Raw genomic sequence first — 23,726 nt, forward strand, 5'->3', positions numbered from 1 at the left:
TCTGTGGCTAGCAGTTTGTCTTTTAGCAGAGCTGCGTCCCTGATTCCTCCATGGCAGGTCTGGTGGGAATTTGGTAGCAGGTTAATTGTCTGGCACCCTTCTCTACCTCCCCTAGCCTTGGGGCGGGAAAAGGCACCAGCATGGCAGCCAGAGGGATGAGCCCAGGCACTAGCAGCACAGCTGAGGCTCGTTAGCCTCTTAGCACTCAACAAACCATGATTGATAAAATTAGCAGAGGTATTCGTAAGTGAAAGGCCCCATCTGGATCTCTAGCAGGGTAGATGGGCAGAAGGAGGGGATGGAGGATGGGGTTTGAGTGGCTCAGACGGACACGGTGGCCAATATTCAGGGCAGACCAGCCACAGCAGAGCCAGTCTGGTGGGTCTTTGCTGGGGAGGCTGCTGGAATCTAAAGACCGTGCCAGGCAAACTCCCTGCTCACCAGCAAAACAGATACTGCGCGTTGGGAATATTGGCTGCTGCTATTTGCCTGATAAATTATTTAGAAACATTATTCTTGCCTTGTTAAATGGTTCCCTCACTTATTCCTATAAACCTTCCACATGATGGAAGCCTCCCTCCCTGGATCTCAATAACTCTCTGACCGAACAGAAGGAACCCTTCAGGAAAACAGACGGGCGTTAATTACTGCCTTCATCTCCCAGATACTGCACTTATAACTCATAGAGCTAATTGTCATCAGAGCCTGCAAAAGCCACAAAAACAGGAAGCAGAGGCCGCAGAACAGGAGTGGAGACCCTGACTGCCCACGAGAGCCTTTTTTTTCTGGGCCGGTGACAGTATCCTTCCCCCATAGCCCAGTCCCCTGCTGGGGGCTTCTGTTTGCTCAGAGGCTTTTGGTTTGCATGGGCTCTTCTACCCAGTTTGGAGAAATCAAGGCAGATGGGCCTTGGCATTGTCTCAGAAGTCACTTCACAGTTTTGCATGTGGCTCCCAGGGTGTGAAGTTCTGCAGAACAGTAGCCTGCTGTTCCCCTGACCCCAAACTCTGGTGCTTTCTTTGCTCTGCAGGCCCTTCCCCTCCCTCAGTGAGTTGCAAGGGGCAGAGTGACTGGCGGAAGAGGTTGGCAAAGATGTGCGTGTCCTCCCTCAGTCCTGAGCTCTCCTGCAAGTGATGATGGCATCTTCCCCTCCCAAGTCTGACCTGCAGGGCTTATCCCTGTGTGTCTTTGTAAAGGTCAGGGGAGTTAGATTCCATCAACTGGCCCCTTGGGCCCCAGAGGAGGAGGGCTGTGCTTACCCGCTGGCCCCTGGTCATTCTGTTTCAGAAGATTGTCCGTCCCTTCTAGGGACGCCACGCTACCTTTTACCACCAGCTGTTTCTGATTTTGCTGCCAGCCAGACTTCACTCAAAGTGTTCAGCAAGGCAGCGAGCAGGTCAGGGGAGGATTGAAAGCACCTCCCTACTCTGCACACAGATCTTGTTTGTCTCAGGTAGATGAAGCCCCTACCCAGCCTGCATTTTTAAAAGGGCCTACTAATAACCTCTTCTTCATTGCCATTCTGCAACAGTAGTTCTGGGGGACAGAGATACAGACTTTTATATTGTAGTCTAACTTTCAGAAAGTCTTCTGGAAGCGATTCTTCTGCGTCTTCCCAGGAATGCTCCTGAGATGTACACGCACAGTGAGAATCCTTGCTGTAGTAACTGTCTCCAGGGCTGGCCTGTGTGTAGCATCATGATTACTTACAAAAAGGGAGATGCTTCTACCAGCAGCTCCCAGTGACCTCCCAAAGCCCTTGACCTTCGCCAGTGGAAAATTCCAACCCCCTTCCTTGTGCCTGACGACCCTTGTCCGTATCCTGTGCTTCCCGGCGCAGCTGATATGCGTCCCTTTCTCCCTCTCCTTCCCTGGAGGAGCCACAGAGCAGGGTGTCATAGGGCGCAGGTCCCCTGAATTACTGGCTGCTTCAGTGGGCTCTCTGGGGTGTCCCAGCAGGCCACTGCAGCTCTCTGGGGTGTCCCAGCAGGCCGCTGCAGCTGGAGCCAGCGGTGACCTCTGCCCTGTTCTTAGAGCCCGTGAAGATCATCATCAGGATCCACTATCAGCTGACCTTGGATTCTCAGGCCCCCACCCACCCATCCCTCCTGCTCTTTTGAAAAATCAAACGGGAATGTGTGAGATGCTCCAGCTCTTTCAAACGGGTAACCTTGCCTCCAGGCTAGGGAACATCTCAGGATTCTTTCTGCAGTTTCTCCGGCTTTGGTAGGCAACACAGTCAGGAGTTGGCATTTCATTCCTTCCTCTGCAGCATGAAGGGGCCAGGGGCCCCTGGTGAGGTGATAGGATTGTGTATGAACCAGTTCTGTTTGGGACTCAGACTGTCGCAAGTGTCTGGGACACAGACGTGTGTCACTCTCCCCTGGGATCAAGGGCACTGCCCAGCGCCTTTGTTGCACTTCCTCATTCCTGCATCACCTCCCAGCCGATATTCCTGTCCCCTGCCTGGACCCATCCCTCCTATAGTCAGAGGGAAGCAGTGGTCAGAGGGGACAGTGGGGACTCCCAGGTGCTGAAAGCCTCTCACCGTTAGGCAGAACAAGCAGCATCCACCGCTCACAGGTGGACAGATGCTGCTGGGTCGCAGGTGGCCCGGCAGGACCCGGCCGAACAGAGCCGGGAGCACAGATGGCAGAGTGGAGCTTATGCCTGGCTGGAGACCCGGCTGCAAACTGGCTGTGTTGAGCAGGGGTCCCCTCGTTGGCTGTCCTGGGACAGGACAAGGTCACCCTGGCCTGCTATCCTGCCTTGAACACAGGAGCTGTGAGATCCACCTCCAGGGCACAGGTGACTCAGGAGAGGGATACAGCCTGCAAGTGCCTGGCCAGTACCCTGCCACTCCTTGTGACAGAGAGAGTCTTCCCAAGCTCCCTCCAGATACCCCCTTGAAGAAGTGGAGGGCCAGGGGGATTTCTGTCTGCTAGCCTCTCTTCCTAGAGGGTGAGATCAGTCTCAGATTCAGGCTCACGTTGACACCAGAAGGGTCAAGGATCCTTCCAGGCCTTCGCTCCAGCCCTGTTTTCTCTCGCTCTGCCAGGATTCCATCTTGGCTCCCTCTCACTTGGCAACACTGGCCTTTGTCCGTTTGCAACACTTAAAATGGTGTGCAGTCCCCATTTCAACACCAAATGGCTTCCTCCTAAAATAGTACCACTCAAGGAGAAAATATCCTTTTCGTGAGGGTGGAGAGGGAGTGATGTGCCCGCCTGGCAGTGCCATGCATGCCGTGAGTGCTCCGCCCTCCCACGGTTTACCTTGCATCGGTGTAGCGCATACCAGTGACTTCTGACTCCCAGCCACACAGTAAAGTACACAGTGTCATCCCATTTCACAGCGGGGAAACTGACTCAGACGGGAGCTTCCTGGGATCCCGGAGCTGAAGCAGACAACAGCTCAGCTCTTTGGCGTCTCAGCTCTGTCCTGCCCTGGTGACACAGGCTTGCTCCACTTGCCTGAGACTCAGTTCCATAGGCTCCGCTTTGGGGGTGGTCCCCACTGCCATGTGCAGGCCAGGGCACAGGGCACCTGTTATCAGTCCTGGGAACCTGACGTTTTCAGGCAGTTGGGGTGACACAGCTGAGCATGTTCCCTGGTGAGTGAGCGCCTTTGCACGTCTGCCCATCATTGTCACCAACTTGATTGATGCCCCGTCTGCCTTGGTGCCCCTCGCTCCTAGATAGCAAGGCCAGCTTTTCCTGGGCACTCAAGTAGTGTTGGAATTAAGTGCCTCTTCCAAGGACACTTCCTTCCCCTGCCATGGTCTCTGTTCTTCTAGCGTCAGCCACTGTGCCCTGGGGCTGTGGCATCTGCTAATAAGTGGGTCAACGCTGCCTTCACTTGAATATTTATTCTTACCAGTGCTGGGGCAGGAGGTGGCTTAGAGGCCTTCAGGACCAGTGAGGAAGGAAAATTAGTGAAGCAGCAAGTTTTAGGAGCAGCAGTGACTTCACCGGACTTGGAGACTCTGGGGACACTGTGCCGCCTGCCTCCCAGGCACCACTCCTGTTGCTTTCAACATGAGTGGTGCCCCCAGAGCACAACTCCAGTAGAACACAGGTGAACACTGCCCCCAGGTTTGTGCAGCGTTGAGCTGGGGATTGGAGTGAAGCGCAGTCAGACAGCAAAGGTGACCCGGGTAGGGCCCGGCAAGAACGTGGACAGGATAAGCGAGCTGTCTCTGGGAGGAGTCTAGTGGGTTGGCCCATCTAGAAACGGAATGCAGGAACCTCAGCCCAGAAAGCAGACAGCCTGTCAAGAGTGTCCCTTCCTGGGCGACATCCACCCTCTCGTCTGGTTTGTGTGAGTTAAGACTCAGCCTCACACCAAACCAAGACGAGTCAGGAGGAGACTCCAGGATACCTGGAGGGGGAAGGGTGTTGTTTCCAGGGTCAGGGACATCCAAGTGCCTCCTTCATAGGATGGTGACCATTTGGGGGCTCACTGGGGTGACCCATGAAGTCCATCTTTCCTTTCCTTTTCTTTCTCCTCCCTCCCAATGCACCTCTTGTCAGTTCCTCCTCATTCAGTTCTGGAGACTCTAGAAAGGTCGGGTTTGTTTTGCCTTTCACCCTTTCCTCCCCTCTCGCCTGTGGAGAGATGCCCGTCACACCTGGTGGCACCGCAGGTGTGCTGAGTGCAGTCGTTCTAACCCATGCCCACCACCGCCAGGAGCTGGACTCGGTGAGCCTTCAAGGTGTCTTCAGCCAGCTTTGGTGTGGGGTTGTGAGCCCCTAAGATGCGTGTCCCGGGTCCTGTGTGTCCCGCACATGCTGAGCTTTCTGCAGTCATCCCATGAGACTGGGTTTCAAGGAAGAATGCATTTCTTCCCCACACCCCAAAAATGTACGTGCCCATACCCGCTACCCAAGCAGAGCTGGGAATCTAATGCTGGGTGAACTCTTAACTTCAGGCAGTGACCGTGCTCAGACTGAAATGGTGACCTCAGAGGATTAGCTTGTCTCTTTCTTTTTCAAGGAAATCAATAATACAGGGACAGGCCTGTGTTGTTCTTGCTTGCTTGCTTTTTTTCCTGAGGAGCTGTCTATATATCTTAGACCAGGAATGGCTTCTTGTCCTTCCATGTGCTTTCCATCTCCCTACCCCAGCCCTCCCTAAATGAAATTCAGGTTGCCTGTCACTCACTCCCACACTGCAGCTTGTCTCTCTAACTCCTAGGCAGGGACAGCGTGAGCCCCCACCACCCCACCCATTCCTCCGCCACTGCTGCTCCTGTCTGAGCAAGACCCCTGTCCCTCCTTTCTTCCCCGAGTTGCCCCGGCCTATCCCCTCACCTCGCTGAGGACACTTGGGTGACGCCTCCCTGTGGCTGCCTCCTTCACCCTCACCCCAGTGCCCATGCTTTCTCCTGCTCAGTGAGAGGGTTGCTGTTTTTGTTTTTAATGTCACTCTCAGGGACGTGGGTTCAGTTGACTGGCATTATACCCACCATCCCTCACGCCCCATGACCTGTCCCCACTTTGGCCAATACCTGTGCGCCAGTTGAGAGGACGATGCCTAGTCCCCTGTGCCACTGCCTCCATGGTCTCAGTACAGGTGCCAGACTGGGGGACTCGGGGTCACAAGGCAGCAGGCAGTGGCTTCTTCCCCCACCACTCCCTTGCCCAGCTTGGAAGCTGCTCATGGGCCTCCGTCGAAGTCCTGAGGGGTGACGGGATCTTACCTTCTTGCTTCTGAGCTGGTAACTGACATAGCTCCTTCACGGGATGTCAGTGGGGGGTCTCTGGCCCTGGTAGAATGTGTAGGTTGGGTATCCCTTCCCCAAAATATTTGGAACCAGGAGCGTTTCTGATTTCAGATTTTCTTCAGATTTTAGAATGTCTGCATTATACTTACAGTAGAGCATCTCAAATCCAAAATTCCAACATGTTCCAATGAGCATTTCCTTTGAGGATTGTGTCAGTGCTCAAAAAGTTTCAGATTTTGGAGCTTTTCAGATGTTGGAGATTTGGATTTGGGGTGCTTAGCCTAAACCATATTTCTTTTTTTTGAGACAGAGTCTCACTCTGTCACCCAGGCTGGAGTGCAGTGGCACAATTTTGGCTCACTGCAAGCTCCGCCTCCCGGGTTCTCGCCATTCTCCTGCCTCAGCCTCCCGAGTAGCTGGGACTACAGGCACCCGGCACCACGCCCAGCTTATTTTTTTTTTTTTTTTTTGTATTTTTAGTAGAGACGGGGTTTCACCATGTTAGCCAGGATGGTCTAGATCTCCTGACCTCGTGATCCACCCACCTTGGCCTCCCAAAGTGCTGGGATTACAGGTGTGAGCCACTGCACCCAGTCTAAACCATATTTCTTTACCCCTATCTCCATTGTCTGTAAAATAATGAGTACAGCCTTGCAAAGACCACCTGTCCACAGCAAGCCAGTTTTACTCCCAGGCACATGGGGAAAACGGCAGTGTAACTTACCTGGTTGCTCATCCCTCACCCCACCGCCATTCACCAATTTACCCAGGAAGTGAATGGAGATGGGAAGTGATCTGTTGCCATGACCTTGACCCCCACACACCCACCATTCTTAACTCCTAGGAACCCCCTTATATGAAAATCCAAAAGTATACAATAAATTGGGAGGGTAGTTACTTGTTACAAAGTGATTCCTTACTTTACAGAAGGATTTGCTTCAGATTGTTCTTAAGTACTTAGTTTCCCTAGTGTATTTAAAATGTTATTCTGTGAAAATCCAGCATTTATAAAACAACTTTAGGATCCCTTCTCTTGTGTAAAGGGAGGTATCTGTGTATTCATATGCAAAGGTGCAGAACCCCAAAGCCCAGTTCATGTTGCTGGAGAAACAGGCAGACAGGGCTTGGGGTGGATATCATAGGCAGCCCACCTGAAAGAAGTAACCAGCAATGCCCCTTCCCCTGTCCCCATCCACATCCCTGAGCTGGGAGAGCTCCGCGGAGCCTGATAAGTGTATACCCGAGCCCCACACCTGTGCACAGGCCAATTTGGTTGGGAAGCTTCCAAGTAGGGCTCCGTGGGGGAGTATCCATTCCTGCTGGGGACCTTCTGCGCTGAGCTTTTTCAGGACTGTTTCTTTGCAGGTCTCATACTGATCCCAGTCAGACCCCGAGCTCAAGGCTTGAGCCCTCCTTGTTTGTGAGTGGTGCAGTCAGGGATAAAAACCCGGTGTGCCTCGCTTTCCAGGCTGCCTGGGCTGATCCTGGCCACTGACCCGTGTGTTCACACGCATTTCCTGTCATTCCCCTCAAGAAACTGAGCCCCGGGCAGACTCCCAAAGCTCAACAGCCCAGTCCGTCCCACACTCTGCACCCCCTCTGCTTCCAGGACTCCCATTTCTGGGCAAAGAACTAAAAATAATTTTATTATATTTGTTAAGGGTACATCCCAGTTGTTGATTTCAGATCTCTCCCTGCCACCTTTTTTTATTTTTTATTTTTTTCTTCATTTCACAAAAAAAAAGTACCAAAAAACCTCCATAGTCTGTGGAATCTAGCAACCTCCCAGTATTTTGAGAGTAACATGGAATGTTCTTAAATATTTTGTGCTAACTAAAATGAAAACTGTATATGCCAAACTGTTTTTCTTCTGCTCCGTGTCTGTCTGCTCCTTCTATCCTGTAGATCAGTCTGTGGCATTTGTGGTGGCCCTGCCAAGTTTTGTGAGGCTGTGCTATTACTTGAACGATGCTTGCTCTGTTACAGGGTGCATATCATAAGCAGAACCTGATGTCTTTCTAAATAGCGCTCCAGGGCCCTAGCAGTAATTGTTTAATTAAATAAAGCACTCACTCTAAAGTAATAGCCATGATCCTCCATGTGGCCGGTGTCCCAGCCAGCAGTGCTGGCCCTGCACACTGGCTCAAAAGCAGTACCTGTGTGCAGAGAAGAAATAGCTGAGTGTGCGCTCTGCAGTGCACCCTGGCCTTGAGGAGAGGAGCCACAGAACCCCAGAGGGTTTACAGCCAGCAGAGAGGTGCGAGGGACTCAGCTATGACAGCCCTTACACAGAGCTGAACGATTAGGGTGCATGTTAATGATGATATCGGATGAATTAGCGTAAGCCCAGATGTCTTGTGGATTCACTGACAGTGGACCAAGGAACATTTTCATAAGCCTCAGGCACAAAGGAGGCACTGGGGTTGTGGCAGCAGATACCCCATGTGAGTGTGACTCTAGAACGGTCATGAGCCTCCGCAGGGCATGTGTAGTTTAGCTGTGGCAAGAACTTCCTTCAACCATGGATTGAGACATTTTCTGAACACCTTGATGGGAAGAGAATGCAGGGCCCTGTATCGGGTGTTGGGCGCTGGCTGAGGCTGGGAGGCCTCTGCAGTCTGTGATGTCCAAGCAGTTGTGGCACCTTCTCCCACACTACTGCAGGGAGGCTGTGCTTCACCTGAGAGGCAGGTGAACAGTCTCTGGGAACACTTCCCAGCTGGTCCCCTTCCTCTGGACCAGGAAAGTGTTTCTCAAGATCTGGTTGCCCGACCACTGGCACAAGAATGCCTTCGGGCTCTTAATAAAAATGGAGGTTCTTGGGTCCTGCGCCAGGCCTGAGGCAGCATATTCTAAGGCCATGGGGCCCAGGAATCTGCATTTCCAGCCAGTTCTGAGGAGAATTCTGTGTGCTCTTCCCTTTGAGAAATCCTGCTGGTGCAGACCTCTCAAAGTGATGAAAGGTGTCCCAGGGAGAGGCCCACTCTGGTCTTCCTTCAAGAACTGCTTCCCACAGCACTGTGCTGGAGACAGCTGTCAGGGTCTTCCCGTGCCAGCCTCTTGCAGGGAAAGGAGAGGGGCTGGGCCATCCACAGGTCTCTGGCCTGGCGCTGCCACATCCTGGAGTCCACACCTAAGGCGCTGCTAGAGAGAAGAGGGGCTCTGCATGCCCACTAGCTCGGGGCTGCTTTGTCACCTGCGGCTGACAGGTACCTCCCATGTCCCTAGTGGGTGATGCTCTAGGCTTCCCCTGCAGCTTCCTCTGAAGCTGCTGGTTGGGGGCTCTAGAGCCCACAGCGTGCCAGCTCCCCGGAGAGGGCGTCTCACTCTGACCCCCGACTAGGGAGGAAGCTGGGGGCTTGCTGATGTCACTTCTCAAACCCACTTCAACACAGCTTGTTCATCAGCCAGCTTGATGTGCCGTCTCCCCTCCGTCCCGCCTCCAAGGTTACTCAGTTCCTGGTCTATTTCGAGGCCAGACGTCAGCAGAGAAGGGGTGGAGCCAGCTGGGCCTGTGCAGCCCTCTCTGCAGGGCACCCGTGTTCTGGGCACCTGACTTCCTTCCCTCCCTGGCTTCCTCCAGCTCCTCCTGGAGCGTTCCCACTGCCATTGCTCTTCCTGCGCCGAGAGCATGGACCGAGGAAGGGAAGATGCCGAGAGTGTCTCAAGAGATCACCTGGCACCTCTCCTTGAGTGACGCACAAGCTCCAGGCAGCAGAGGGCGATGGCACTGCCTCCTCCTGTTCCCAGGGCAGGGCTGGGGATTGACAGCAAGACTCTGGGCACCAAAAGCCATCAGATGCCAGCTGGTTACTGGAGACGCAAGCGGCCTTGGGTACCAAGGTCCGTGGGCACACGCATCGCCACCACTGAATGTTCTGAGCAGTTCAATTCCTGATAGAATCAGGTGGTTGGAGATGTGGGTGTTTTTTCCCAAGGGAGCTGAGGGGCTAGATTGATGGCCCGGAGGGTCCCCCATCCTCTGTCACTCACGGCACAGCCCACCTGTTCCTCTCACGCCCTCTTGTTCTTAGGATCTGTGAGGACCAAGCCTGGCCCCAACAGTGGTAGCCCAGCCCCCAGCAGTTATGTGGCCAAGCAAGGATTGCCCCAGCCTTCTCACTGGTATAAGATAGTGGTATACTGTGACCCAGGCTAACCCAGGCCCAGCCTCTTCAGGCACAGCCATCAGGGAGAATAATGCTGTGTACCCATCCCCTCCCTCCTCCTTGACATCCAGCATAAATACTAAAAGAGCTGTTTTTGTAGAGAGATCTCAAGAGCTAAAACATGATAGCCAGTAAACCACGCCCGTAGTGCCCAGAGAAGTTTTAGTCCTTGCATCTGTTAATTCGGCCGAGGAGAGCCCGGAAGAAACGTTATCATGCTCTTCAGAACTGCCAAACCCTCTAGAAGAGCCCTGTCTTTCCTCACAGTTCCCATTTTCCTCCTGCCATGAGGAAGAAAGGCTTCTCTAGAGCCTGCCCTAAAAAGTGGGCATCCCTTGCTCTGTCTCCCATCAGGTTCCCTGGGAGGGCCTAGGATGGCCTTTTCACTCCTCTGTCCCAATAGGATGGGAATGAACTTCCCTGATCTCCGCCTACCCCGTCTATACTCCTAGTTCAAAGGATCAAAGTCCCTTTTAAAAACCTCATCATGGCCGGGCACGGTGGCTCAAGCCTGTAATCCCAGCACTTTGGGAGGCTGAGACGGGCGGATCACGAGGTCAGGAGATCGAGACCATCCTGGCTAACACGGTGAAACCTCGTCTCTACTAAAAATACAAAAACTAGCCGGGCGAGGTGGCGGGTGCCTGTAGTCCCAGCTACTCGGGAGGCTGAGGCAGGAGAATGGCGTAAATGTGGGAGGCAGAGCTTGCAGTGAGCTGAGATCCGGCCACTGCACTCCAGCCCGGGCGACAGAGCGAGACTCCGCCTCAAAAAAAAAAAAACTCATCATGTTAGGAGGGGTGTCCCGCCCCAGGGCTCCATGACGAGGGACAGCCTGTCACAGCCCCCACCCTGGTGTTCAGACCCAGCCCCTCACAGCAGAACTGCCCCAGGGTCATGAAGGTTTTCTGTGTCAACCCTGATTTTAGGTCAGTCTGATTGCCATCTCCCTGCTTAAAACCCTGTAGAAGCTCCTCTCCAGAAAGCAAAGTCTAAACTCCCTCACATGGCATGGTCTGCCCCAGTCTCATTCTGGAGCCTTCTCTCTCTCCCAGACACCCCCCACCCCGCCACCAGTGTCGTCCCCAGACGTCGAGTGCTTTCACGTTCTGGCCCACCACGTGCCTGTGCCTTGCTTTGGAGTCAGAGAAGCGTTCCCCTAGTCCTCACTGAGCTCAGGGCCCCTCTTCCCCCACCCCTTGCCATGGCATTATTTGGGCTTTTATGATTATTCCGTTCCTTGGCCTCATTGTGAGCTCCTCTAGGGCATGGGCTGCATTTCGTTCACCTTTCCATCTAGAGCCAGCATGGCCCGTCACAGAACGGTTGCTTCCCGAAGGTTGGAATAAGGAAAACTGCTTACAGGTGGATGCCACTGCTGGGCCTGTGGTGGGGCATTGGCACACATCCCTCCCCTGGGCCTTGGCCTGCTGGTGGCCAGAGCCCACCATAGCTAGTGGCTGCTGCTCCGGTGAGACAGACTCATGCACAGCCAGCCCCTCCTTTCCCAGCGGGTGGGTCATCCTCTGGTCCTCGCTGCCAGGACAAGCTTCCCCTCCGCAAGGGCCAGGGCACCCCGTCTTTGGGGGGCAGAAGTGGAAGGGAGCAGCTGGAATCCGTCCACTACCATGAAGTCACAGACGGCTCGCCACCCATCTCTTTCTCCGCTACCACCAATTTGCATCTGAAATTTGGACAGTGACAGATTAGAGTAGGCGCCAGCTCCAGAGACAAGGCTGTTCCTCACGTCCCACAGCCTTGCGCACATGCACCCTCTGCCCCACCCCAGCTCCTCACATAACATCCGTGAAGCTCTCCTAGGTCGAGGTCAGAACCCATGGTCTTTTCACCTGGACGTGCAGGTGCTAGATTCCGTGGCCCTCCGTCAGGCTTGTGCGGAGCCGGGCTGTCCTCTATAAACCCTGATGGCTCATAATCATTAGGCAAATGACTGTGTGGGTTTTCCACAATATTTATCTTCCCCTCCCCACCAAACCACAAGGGTTGCAGCTCTGGCATCAAATACTTGGAACTCTGCCCACCATCGGGTACCATCTGGCTTTTCAGCCGAGAAAGAGCCCACACAGGCAGGCAACTTGTCCTCCAGTGAGAGGGTGAGGGAAGCACCAGCCAGGCCAGGCCAAGGCCACTGGGCCAGCCCAGTCCTCCTGCCCTGAAGGCGCCAGCCTTGAGGGGGCCACAGAGTGGATGGTAGAGGAGACAGCCCTTCCATCAGGGTGTAAGCAAAGGAGGCAGTTGAATGCTCTCAAGAGGGACCGGGCTTTGACTGAAGATAGCCTGGTTCAAATCCCTGCCGCATCCAAGTAGTGCAAGGTTTGGGACAAATGAATCCCTCTCAACCTCAGTTTTCTTTTTTTGAGGCGGAGTCTCGCTCTGTCTCCCGGACTGGAGTGCAGTGGCCGGATCTCAGCTCACTGCAAGCTCCGCCTCCCGGGTTTACGCCATTCTCCTGCCTCAGCCTCCCGAGTAGCTGGGACTACAGGCGCCCGCCACCTCGCCCAGCTAGTTTTTGTATTTTTAGTAGAGACGGGGTTTCACCGTGTTAGCCAGGATGGTCTCGATCTCCTGACCTCGTGATCCACCCGTCTCGGCCTCCCAAAGTGCTGGGATTACAGGCTTGAGCCACCGCGCCCGGCCAACCTCAGTTTTCTAAAGTGGAAACAGTCACCAAGGCACAGGTGTCTGCAGGGAGGAGCTCGCCTTGGAAGATGCCATCCTGCCTGGGCACTCTGGTCGTGCCTGGCAGTGCCAGTCCACTTGCTGGTTCGGAGCCTAGTCTTCCCTGCCCCGGGGCAGAGCCTTCTCTAGAATGACAGACATCAGTCTCAAGTGTCTTGGAAAGCTTGGAGAGCTTGGGAAGGTAGAGAAAGGTGTCACATTCAGGGGCTGGGCTCTTGCCACCAGCATCCCCTCAGTGTGAGCCTAATACCAGCTCCCAGCTGGAAGCTTGGAGACAATAGGCAGGGTATTACCAGGTGTGTGGACTCCTCCTGGTTCCAAAGTTGGGTGGAGTCTGCTGCCTGGGGGCCACAGCATGTGTTCTGGGCAGATACAGGCTCCTTCCTGCAGCGGCCACAGTTTCCTGGCAAGTCACAGCCAGGCTGCCCACCCAATGCAGCAGGAGACCCCAGTGGGTCATGGCAGTAGGCTCCCTCCCAGGTGGCGCCTTCCCCCACATGCTTCCCACACACAGGCTCCTATGAGCCACACTCTGCCTGATAGGAAGCTTCCTGATGTTCCTTTTTTACCATCAAGGGGTTAGAGAGAAGATGCTCATTTTGTTGCCTCCCAGAGCTCCAGTAAAGATAGGTTACAAACCTCAGGTCTCGAACTAAGAAATTCAGCATGTCATTTAAGTAGGGGTACGGAGTGTTCAGAGGAGGTGGTTCAGAAAAGGAAGTTATGTGGGTTTTTCTTGGCTCTGTTCCCACTTGCCTTAAAAAGGGGGAAGCAGAGGTTTGAGGAAGGGACCTGGGAAGGTTTTCAGCTGTCAAACATTCAAAGGCGGCTCTTCAGCCAGTGTTCGGGGAGTAACAGCAAACCCAAGAACTGCCTTCCAGATGCCTCTGGTTGTCTCCTTGCTGTCAGGGCTGAGCCTCAGAGCAGACTCCCCCAGGCTCCTCAGGAGTCGTGAGCGATGCCCCAGTGGCTCTGGACTGTCCCATGCTGTCCAGCTCTCCCTGTCTTTCTCGGAGCCAGCACAGGGGAGTCCAGGGAGCTCTCATCCCATGCAGCCTGCGTCACAGCTGCCATGGGACGGCCAGGCTCCCAGAGCGGGTGCTGCTTCAGTTCTGTGCGGGAAGCTCTCACACATCCCCTTCGTGCTGCCTCCTTCCCAGCCACAAACAGGCTAACATTGCATCCTGGGAGGTGGTGTTCTGGACCTACAACAGCTCAGGCAGGCGGTGCACCAGGGCTGCTTAAGAACCCTGGCCCCCCAGGTCCAAGGGGCAACATTGCATAAAAGAGACCATCCATCCACCTTTCCCCTGGTTTATTTCTCCCTGAAATCATTCTTCCAGGCTCCCCAGCATCAGAGTCAAATAAATTTGCACAAGTATCTGAGCAGAGGTAGCACAGGCGCCCCACTGTTGGCCAGTCTGTACCTGTACCTAGAAGGTGCCCAGAGTTCATCCTTATCTCCGCTAGCCGGACAGAGAGACAGGTCTTTCCTCCCGACCAGCCCCTGGTTGCTGAGCTCCTGCTGCATGAATTTGGTTTCTTTTCTCTGCTTTGTAGCTTGGTGGCCACTTTAGAACACCCTGCTGGGACCTTCATTTTTGGTTCATGATTGAGTCTGCCTGGAGGCTCAGTGTCCTCCCACCTTTGGGAAGAGCTATAGATCATCCGTCTCTCCACTCACTCGTTCAGAATGAGGCTACCAGCTTGGCGTGAGCAGCCATGGTTTTCTACTGAAGAAGGTGGTGACCCAATGACAAGATGCATAGAGCTGACCTCTAATGCACAAGGGGCATCCACTTCTTTCAAGTCATCTGGGCGTCAGCCATGAATTCTATCTTCAGTCATCACCTGAATCTTTCAAACTTGGAGTCTATTCAGCAGGCATATCCCAAGGACCTTCTAGTTGAAGGGTTTGGGAAGATTGGGGGAGCCAGGAACAAGGGACCATGGTAACTTGTTCAAACAGTGCCTTATGGCAGATGTTGGGCTGACACTAATCACTGCTGCAGAGAGGGACATGCGCTGAGGGAGGCAGCCGGCCTCCGCCTGTCCTCATTACTTACCCTCCATCAGGTACACAGTATCTGAGAACTGGCGGGGGAAAGATCGGCACTGTCTGTCATGCTTGGGTTGGTGTCTAGAACCCAACAGCCTGTCCTGGCACAAATCCCATCCCTTCCCAGGCTCTGGATCAGCCCATTCCTGGGCTGGTCTTCAGGAGGGGCGCTGCTCACCCCCTGCCCTGCTGAGAACGTTTTAGGAAGCTCATCCTTATATAGTTCCTTGTGAAAGTGCGGTCATCCGCAGAATTCGGACGACCTCCTCTAGATGGCATGGTGCCTCTCGTCACAGAGTTTTGGCAAATAAGCCGTGACAGTGGTTCGTGGGATTTGGTACACACAGGCTGCCGACATGGTTTCTGACACGGCTCCTGCTCTCTTTCTCTGGCAGACATCTTCTGCACGGTGAATGATCCTCTGTGTTTGGTCAGAAGAACTTGGACTGCCCTAACGAGCATTTGTACTATAGTTGAACTTGGGCGGAGATCATGGAAGTCAAATGAGAATAGTACTAGGGCTGGGCACCATGGCTTAAGCCTGGAATCCTAGCACTTTGGGAGGCCAAGGAAGGCAGATTGCTTGAGCTCAGGAGTTTGAAACCAGCCTGGGAAACATGGTGAGACCCTGTCTCTACAAAAAATACAAAAATTAGCCAGGCATGGTGGCACATGCCTGTAATTTCAGCTATTCAAAAGGCTGAGGTGGGAGGATGGCTTGAGCCTAGGAGGTCAAGGCTGCAGTAATTCATGATCACACCACTGCACTCCAGCTTGGGCAACAGAGCAAGACCTTGTCTCAAAAAACCAAAAAACAAACGAACAAACAAAAAAATGCATTTGGACCATAGTTGAACTTGGGCAGACCTCATGGAAGTCAAATAAGAATAGTAGAATTGTGGCCGGGCGCGGTGGCTCACGCCTGTAATCCCAGCACTTTGGGAGGCCGAGACGGGCAGATCACGAGGTCAGGAGATCGAGACCATCCTGGCTAACCCGGTGAAACCCTGTCTCTACTAAAAAATACAAAAAACTAGCCGGGCGAGGTCGCGGGCGCCTGTAGTCCCAGCTACTCGGGAGGCTGAGGCAGGAGAATGGCATAAACCCGGGAGGCGGAGCTTGCAGTGAGCTGAGATCCGGCCACTGCACTCTAGCCTAGGAGACAGAGCGAGACTCCGTCTCAAAAAAAAAAAAAAAAAAAAAGAATAGTAGAATAGTATCGGGGGGCAGGCATGGTGGCTCAGGCCTGTAATCCCAGCATTTTGGGAGGCCGAGGCAGGCAGATCACTTGAGGTCAGGAGTTCATGACTAGCCTGGCCAACATGGGTGAAATCTTGTCTCTACTAAAAATACAAAAATTAGCAAAGCGTGGTGGCATACGCGGCTGAGGCAGGACAATCGCTTGAGCCTGGGAGGTGGAGGTTGCTGTGAGCCAAGATCACACCACTGCACTTCAGCCTGGGCGGCAGAGTGAGACTACCTCAAAAAAAGAAAAAGGAAAAGAATAGTACTGGGGCTAGGCATGGTAGCTCACGTCTGTAATCCTAGCATTTTGGGACGCCGAGGCAGGATGATCACTTGAGGCCAGCAGTTTGAGACGAGCCTGGGCAATATAATGAGACCCCCATCTCTGAAAAAAAAAAAGCTTTTCTCTAAGCTACTCCGGAGGCTTAGGCGGGCAGATCACTTGAGCCAAGGAGTTCAGGGCTGCAGTGAGCCATGATCGCACCACTGCACTCCAGCCTGTGTGACAGTGCCTCAAAAACAAACAAACAAAAAAAAAAAAAAACAATGAAGAATAGTATTGACAACATTCTTACGTTCTTTGGATGGAGCTCCTTGCTTGGCTTCTGGAGTGCTGCGTTCCCCACCGAGATGTTTGGACAGGAGTGATGATCTGGTGTGTGCTGACACAGGGGGTCAGGAAGCCGCGCTCATGTCTGTTGAATGTCTTCTGTGCACACACTGCATGCTTTGAGGGGTTCAGGAGCTTGAAGGGTCTCGCAGTTAGCAGGGACATCAGGACGCAAATCCCACCCTAGCCACATGACCCTGAAGCCTGTGGTCCTTCCGCTGACCCACACTGCCTCAGAACTCACCTTCCTGTGGGTAAATCCCCAGATACTGTAATTCAAGTCGAGAAAATAAAAACTTCCAAACCAAAACGTTCACAGCCACTTGAGAAATAAAAATAGAATCCTTGAACATTTCTTCACTACACTTCAAGGACATGTTGAAAGTTCACTTCCCATTTAGGGATGGGTTCATGCTGAGTTGCCATTAACCCCAATTAACTCTTAACCCCTTGTACCCACCAAGAGCAGCCCTGGAGTCTGGGGGATCCTTTCTTTTATCGCTTGAAATAACCTCCAGGATTAGGGAGCTCGGCTGTGCGGTTTGTGTACTCCACCTCCGCCCAGATGAGCCCTCCTGCGCCCTCCTCACTCCAAGCCCCAGTGGTCCGTGGTCAGCCCCCACAGGTTCCTATACGTTTAGCATAGCCCTTTTCAACCGTTCAAGGCTTGCTGCTGTGTGAGAAGTGCCTCTGTCACCCCTGCTACCTTAACAGAAATCCCCATCAGCCCCCAGCCCTGGAGTGAGAAGGCTCAGGGTGGACCTGCTGGCCTTCCATGTTGAAACTCCAAGAGCTGACAGCAGGAGTGAAGAGAAAGCTGCTGGTGCCCGAATTCTTGGCTCTAGAAACTCCATCTCACTACACCGTGGAAGCCAAAACCAAAAAAGCCTCATATTTTTAGAGGGAAAGAAATAAGCACACATTTAGAGAACTGCCCACGTAGTAACCAACTAGTCCACTGCCTCAGTAGTGTTCATGGAAGCCAGCGGGTCACAGTGTCACTCCCCTGCCCCGCCCCACTTCGGTTCCAAGCCTTCTTGCTGCTCCAGGATGAGAACAAAAGCATCGCCTGCGTGCTTCCCTGGTCACTGCTGGCTGCTTTGGCCACTGGCATTTGTCTCCTTGGGACACTGCCCACTTTTCAAGTCTCCCTCAGGAGGCAGGGCTGGGAGGGACCCTCTCCTGGGAATCAACAGTCAGCTGACGGCTGCCCTTCCAGGTGTTTTCTCTGTCACTTGGTGCAGAGGGTAACTGTGCGTCACTCTCTGTCCCGTAGGTTAGTTTTGGTGTGGCGTTGCTCAGAAAGTTCTTAAGACATTTGTCCTTTGTTGCAGCCCTCACTTCAGCCCCTCATTCTCCTGTCTCCCCTTTCTTGTGGGTGTTTTGTTTTGAGACAGGATCTCGCTCTGTCACCTAGGCTGGAATGCAATGGCGTGATATCAGCTTACCACAACCTCACTACAACCTCTGCCTCCTGGTTCAAGCCATTCTGCTGCCTCAGCCTCCTGAGTAGCTGGGATTACAGGTGCACGCCACCACACCTGGCTAATTTTTGTATTTTTAGTAGAGACGGGGTTTGGCCATGTTGGCCAGGCTGGTCTTGAACTCCTGACCTCAGGTGATCTGCCCGCCTTGGCCTCCCAAAGTGCTGGGATTACAGGTGTGAGCTACCATGCCCGGCCTCCTGTCTCCCCTTTCTACCAGGGAAGTAGCCCCTCTGTCTTCTTTCCCTTTTTTGAGGGAACTGAGATGGAACTGTGAGTGTTGTTGAATTTCATCAAAGTCTAAGTTCCAGTTGGAATCTGCAGCCCACTCCATCTCCTTCCAGCACTTGGGGTTTTAGTTTTGTCTTGTAAGCATTTTGGTGGGTTGCGGTGGGTGACTATTAGGGACACTGACTCCACTGTCTCCAGAAAGCAGGGATGGAAAGGATCACTCCTTTGAAGAACTTGAGCTTCTTTACTTTAGGTGAAGATGTCTTCTAAGACACCACCCCTCTGGGAGCCAAGCAGACTGAGAGTGGTCACAGTTCACCGGGGTCTGATCCCCTTCCTGTGGGGATCTTGGAGATGCTGGTGATGGTGGGGAGCTGGGCACCCCAGGCTCTTCTCAGGTGCACTCTCTCCTTCATGGAGGGATGGATATCATTGTCCCTGAAGCCAGTGGGTAAACTCAGAGCCATGCTGTTTTGATTTGATGTGTGTTTCCTAAAATCATAACATGTCGATTCCTCAGCTGTGTTGGGAAGAGTTATTCCCTGGCTGTGTGCTGTTTTCAGGCAGAGCAGATGACTCTTGCCCACGTGCTGCTGGCTTTGCCGGGTCAGGCACTGCCCCTCGCAGGAGACATGGAAAACAAGGCAGGTTAGCAAGACTGGGGCTGCCTCTTCACCCACTCTACCAGGCATTCCCCCCACCAAATACAGTGCATTTTGCAAAGCTTTTGTGAGCATCCCACGTCTGAGAGCCTTCCTAGGTGCTGCGACAAACAAGAATGCAGTCCTTGCCCTCAAAGGGCTTACACTCTGCTGGGGACACAAAATCAACCCAAGAGAAAGCAGCGGTTCAGAGCCCACCAGAATGAAGTCAGGTGGTATCAACTGTGTGTTGGTAATTCAGTCAAGAGCCCCCAGGGCCGATTAAAATAGCTTGCAGAGGAGATTGGCACTTGAACAGGGCTCAGAAGGGGGTAGGAGTGAGGAAGGTCACAGGGGAAGATTCTTTGCCAGCAGGAGGGTGAAGGCATGAGGTTGAAAATGTGGGGACGGGGTGCCAGAGAGGGGGACGTTCCCTTCTCCCTCTGCCGCTTTCTGGCTGTGTCACTGAACCTCTCCAGCCCCCACAGTTTCCTCATCAGTAAGATGAGGGCATCGTCCGTCACCTGCACCAGTGACCTTGCAGGGGGTCATGAGCATGAAATGAAACCGTGTGTGTTAGCACTTGGCAGAATGTGGAGGGGCTGCAGCTTGGGTAGCAATGTTATCACAGGGCAGCTTTGATAGCACAGGGCAGGGCCGATTAAAGGACCAGTGGCTGGGAAGATGCGGCCTTGGGGTTGGCTCTGACAGATCTGCAGGCAGAGGGTAGGACCCAGAGATTGTACAGCATATTAAACAGGGTGTTTAATTTGAGATTGGCACCAAGTTTAAAATTTCGTTTTGTTTCTCTGACCAGCTAAATAGGCAGAGAAATTTGGGGATGGGGAGGTAAGTGTCTACCCGCTTTACTTCTGTGCTCTGATGCTGACACCCTCACTCACACGCTCCTGTGTGGTACGGTTAAACAAAGGGCGTAACACGTTGCCAGTCCTGGACTCCTTTTGTATATGACACAGACGCGGGCTGAGCCGGAGCCTTTCTTCTGTATGTGCCGTGTGCTGTAGGGTTAGAACTGGAGAGGAGGGAGGCAGGTGTTGGACGCGGCTCAGCCTCAGCAGGCGTGAGTTGAGCGTTCTTGATTTAAAGATCCATTCTCAGAAGTATCACAGTATTTGTTTCTCCCGTTCCATAGCTGGGCAGCTTACTCTTCAGTCTGTTCCAAACCACTCCAAGAGGAAAGTGGAGGCTCCAGTTGGTGACTGAGCCTTTGGTACCCAGATGCCAGGCTGCTCAGGCAGGCACAACTGTCCGTACTTCCGGGTCCTCAGCGAAGCCACGTCCTGTCCAGGGAATCTCCAGGCACAGCCCACAACAGGTCCCCGTGAGGCTACAGGGTCCCTTCCCCACATCTTTGAGTCACTGATTCTGTCCAGGGGACAGAAGGCTGGGGTTGAGATTAGGTGCTCTCTTTACTCCCTGCTTTGTGCTTAAATCTCATTTCTGGTGGCATCTGGAGAAACGGCTCCTCCTTGTCAGCCCCATCTTTAATGCGTATTTAGAGCTGGGCTCTGTCCTGGGGGGTCGGTGCTATTGAGAGCCTTGCCTTGCAAGAGGGCCCTTCTGGCCTGGGAGAGAACACGTATCTGTGGTTTGAAGTCCCCCAGTTTGTGGTCATCTGTGATAGCAGCCCCAGGAACCTAATGTAGAAAGCAAGGAAGGAGTCAGAAATTGCTGGAAATCTGGAGCCTGGGCAACTGGAGGTGGGCAGTGCATGTAAGGGACACAGGAGGACAGGCAGCCCTGTTGAGCTGTAGACTCCAGAATGTTCTGAAAGAGCTGTGGCTGAGCATTGCCTGCAGTGCCCTGGGAATGTGAGCCTCCTTGTCTCCATCAAGACTTCAGCAAGGCTGCTGTGGGGCCCCTGGTGTCATCTAAATTCACTGACCCAAAAAGAAAGAGGATCTGAACAGACCCATTTGTACCCTCCTGGGTCCATCCGGACTTTATTTCCCATGACCAGTTTGAAGATTTTATTAGAAATCGGAGTTTTCTTTTTTCTTTCCTTTTTTTTTTTTTTTTTTTTTTTTTTTTTTAGAAATGTGCTTGGCTGCAGCGACTCGTGTCTCTGCCTCCTGTAATGAGTTGGGCTACAAGAGTCCTTGAGCAGAGACTGAGTTTGAACTGATCAATGGCATTTGGGGGTTGGAAAATTGCTCAGGAGCCAGCTAATTTATAGTGTCATATGGGCTAGACTGGAAGACCCAAGAGAGTAGGCTGTCTCTTTTGGCTTTTTATGTCTCCTTTTTCAAAAAGGAAAGAAAACACGAAGTACCACGCTTGGCTGTTGTGCATTCAGAGATGGACACTGCCCCTGCCAGACCATCTGGAGACAGGGGCTGTTCCTTCTCCCACCCCCTCCCTCCACAAGACCTCAGCGGCCACACCATGGCGTGGCAGCTCATGCCACTGCCTCTGTCCTCATCCTTTGTCACTCCGGAAGCCTGCTCCTGCACTTGCTGAGTTCTGGCTCTAAGTAATTTGCAGAGGACACCTGTTCCTTAATTAGCCCCAGCTCGCAGTCTGTGTCTTCATCTGGGTGCTCTCTGATGCGTGAGCTCGCAGCCCCATGGAAGGGCTGCTGTTTGGCAGTCTGTGCATGTTTGCTGTGACTAAGAGGGCCCTGAGCCTTCCCAAGTGTTATGGTCGGTCTGTATTCCTGAGCATTAAAAGAAAAAGAAGCCACATTCCAACCATCATCCATCTATGGATGTTGCAGCCATTGGCCAGATCTTCCAGAAGAGTCCTTCATTGCTAGTTCCCATGCTGAGGACAGACCTGCTACTGTCCTCAGACTGGGTCTGACAACACTAAGCAGGTGTGAACCCTCGTTTTCACTCCTTTAGATTCATATTCCTGGTCACTCAAGCGGCACCTCACACAGACCACTTCCAATACCTTTCAGAGGTGCGTCGGATTAAATAGAGGGATGCTCTCAGCGGGCTGGGATTCATCCATACAGGGTTTTACAGAATGAGACCTTTTGTGTCCTAGGATCTTGACAAGCATCTGCCGAGGACAAGGACAGAGATGGACAGGGCCCCTGGAGGACAGGACCCAGGCAGCCTGCAGGAGCATTCTCTGCCTGCCTTTGGGGGTGGTTCTGCTGCCCCTCTATTTTTATGGTGTAGAATCTTCTAAAAACCAGTCTTTAGGTTTCTGAGATGAGATTTGACCTCCCACATAAGCCACCCCCAAGATCTCCAGCCCCCACAGCTGGAGGACCGTGATTTCAGCGGGAAGTCAGAGGCGAACTGTCCAAACACCCAGGCACACCAGGAGTCCAGTTTCCAGCAGACCACAGTTACTTGGAAACATTTGTGGCAGGTGGCTCTGTGTTTATGCATTCTTCTACCTGACATCTCCCTCTTCATCCTTCAAAAGAGAAATTCATCAGTGGAAAGTTTCCCTGAAGTGGTAATTTTCCTAAATGACTTACTGATGGTGCTGCGTACAGACCTGCTCTGCCAGAGTTAACGTTCTGCACGCGTTACCATGTCCCCAGCTCCTCTCCCTGGGCTGAGGGGACAGCAGAGGCTGTCCATTGCTTTTGCGAGGAGAGCCCTTTCCTCTGCCTTCCCCTGCCCCGCCCCGCTCCCCAAGCCTAATAGAAAGACTTCTTTCCCCTCTCCTGAGTGGAAGCAGGGCCAGTTCTGAGGCCCCCAGCAGAAAGCTCTTTCCAAAGTCCTTCGCGCCTGATGACTGCCGGGTCGCCTCCTCCAGCCCAGCTAATTAGAGCCTTTCCTTAAGCGGCACTTCACTCCTCCGCGTCACTCATCCTCTCAGTGATAATGGACTTGGATAAGGGGTCACAGCTTCTCCCACATCCTGCCCTCCTTATGGCCAGAGGTCGGGGGAGGGTGCAGGGCGGGCTCAGTCCCCCTTCTACGGGGTTCCCGCCTGCCAGCCACAGGGGCTGGCCAAGGGCTGAGCAGCTGTGATGGATTCACCCTGATGACAGGCCAGAGCCCGACTGCCTGAGTGGGCCCCCTCCCCACATTCATTCAGGCTTCCAAGCCGCCTGCCGCATCTCTGGTGAGCGTCATTAGCATTAACGTGATAAAATGGCACTGTGTAAATGTTAATAAGGTCTGATGCCTCACACTGCTTCCAAGTGGCAGATTGGAAATGGTACCATCATCTTAACTGCAATGAGCAGCTCTTAATTCCCCTACTCCCTGAGCAACCAATTTGGCATGGAAATCCTAACCTTCCCCACACCCCAGTTTCTGCTCTGTCACGTTTACCCCATTTTCCTTAGGTTCCCATTTCCCACAGACCAGTTTTCTGAGACAGAGTTTGACTTTCGTTTTTTAAGTCAACACTTTCCCCTCTTCTCCAGAGAGAAACGAGAGGATCCGTGCCTATCAGCACCCCCTTCTCTGCCTGGGTCCCGTTCTCAGCCCAGGACTGCTTTGCCCTGGTTTTCCTAGATGCAGCTCCCTTCTTTGGTCATCCTGGGTACTTCCAAGGGGCCTGCCCTGAAAGCCAGGGGCTCTCGTTCTCCAGGCTTCTCCTTCTCTCGAAGCCAAAAACGTGGCCCATGCACATCCCGATCACTCCTCTCCAAGCCCTTCAGAAGAAGTGTCCTCTCCTGCGAGGCTTCGTCAGGGCTCGGGGGCCCCCTCCCCACTGTGTCCTTTCTTCCCAGTAAACCGAGAGCCAGAGACGTGCTGGTGCTTCTTTTGGATCCTTGTTGCCATTCCGTCTCTCGCCCATGCTCATGGACAGTTCAAGGGTGGGCACGTCATGGGTCTTCAATCTGTGTTTGCTGAAGAGAGCAGGATGTTCCATCCCTGGAACAACACCTGGGCCTTGCCGAGGAGGCTCAGCATTGGCGGCAC

At 53.3% G+C, this 23,726-nt stretch overlaps 1 protein-coding gene across 3 annotated transcripts in view; it reads left to right on the forward strand.

Annotated features, from left to right (window-relative positions):
* Positions 1-23,726, forward strand: part of TMEM104 (transmembrane protein 104) — a 64,397-nt gene that overhangs the window by 20,125 nt on the left and 20,546 nt on the right. The window lies entirely within an intron of this gene.

The sequence above is a fragment of the Trachypithecus francoisi genome, unplaced genomic scaffold (genome assembly GCF_009764315.1).
Source record: "Trachypithecus francoisi isolate TF-2019V2 unplaced genomic scaffold, Tfra_2.0 Lachesis_group20, whole genome shotgun sequence".
In the NCBI taxonomy this organism is placed as follows: Eukaryota; Metazoa; Chordata; class Mammalia; order Primates; family Cercopithecidae; genus Trachypithecus; species Trachypithecus francoisi.